The following is a 1,146-nucleotide window of genomic DNA, read 5'->3' as shown; positions in this document are numbered from 1 at the left end:
AGGAGGCGGGCAAGGAGACAGGCGGCGGAGCAAAACAGAAGCGGAGGAGGGGGCACGGAGATATGGGACCGGGGGGCGCGATAGGCACGACGGGCACCGACGGAAAAAGGGAGAGAGAGAGAGAGAGAGAGAGAGAGAGAGAGAGAGAGAGAGAGAGAGAGAGAGAGAGAGAGAGAGAGAGAGAGAGAGAGAGAGAGAGAGAGTGGTGGGGCAAGGGCGAGGCAAAGGGCCGGGCAACCCTCGCGACACCCCCGGACACGGGCAGGAGCCGGCACGGCACACACACTCACTCTGCCGTCGGGAGTGCCGTCGGGGGACGGGGTCTTCTATTCACAGCTCTTCTATTCACAGCTCTTCTATTCACAGCTCTTCTATTCACAGCTCTTCTATTCACAGGTGCCGTCGGGGGACGGGGGCGGGACTCGCGCCCAGAGGGGAGTGTGCATCCACCTCTTGCGACTAGCGCCGCTCGAGGAGACACGCACTCCGCCGTGCTCCGCTATACTCCGCTATACTCCCCTCTCCGCTGTGCTCCGCTGTACTCGTACCCCTCCGCTGCGCCTCGGCCACACGGCGCGAGACCGTCTCCCCTCCCCCGACACTCGATGGACACTCGGTTGCCCCGTGGCGCAGGGGCGCGGCAGCCGCCCCTCCGAGTCGTCGACATCCTCGAGCACTCCTTTGACATCGACCGGAGCAACGCGCGGGGCACCGCGCAAGTGGGCGGAGGTCGGAACAGCGTCTCCTCACACCCCACGCTGTGAACAGGCGCGGGGCGCCGAGCAGTGGGGCGTCTTGTCGCTGCGGCAGGCGCACAACGTCAGCTCCTTCGACTACGGCGCGTGGGCCTAGACGCCGAGTGCTCTCTCTCTCTCTCTCTCTCTCTCTCTCTCTCTCTCTCTCTCTCTCTCTATCTCTCTCTCTCTCTCTCTCTCTCTCTCTATCTCTCTCTCTCTCTCTCTCTCTCTCTCTCTCCCCGGGCACCGCGCGGATCGCGTCGAGCAACGCGGGCTGCGGCTCGGCGGCCCCGCCCATCGCGACGTTATGAAACCAGATCACCCCCGGGGCATCTCTGTTAGACCTGTCGAGATTTTCTGGCGACAAAGGAACCTAAAATCGGAAAACTAAAACGCTGGGAACTTACCA

This window comes from Emiliania huxleyi, assembly GCF_000372725.1.
Source record: "Emiliania huxleyi CCMP1516 unplaced genomic scaffold EMIHUscaffold_57, whole genome shotgun sequence".
In the NCBI taxonomy this organism is placed as follows: Eukaryota; Haptophyta; order Isochrysidales; family Noelaerhabdaceae; genus Emiliania; species Emiliania huxleyi.
Note: the sequence above shows the minus strand (reverse complement) of the source record.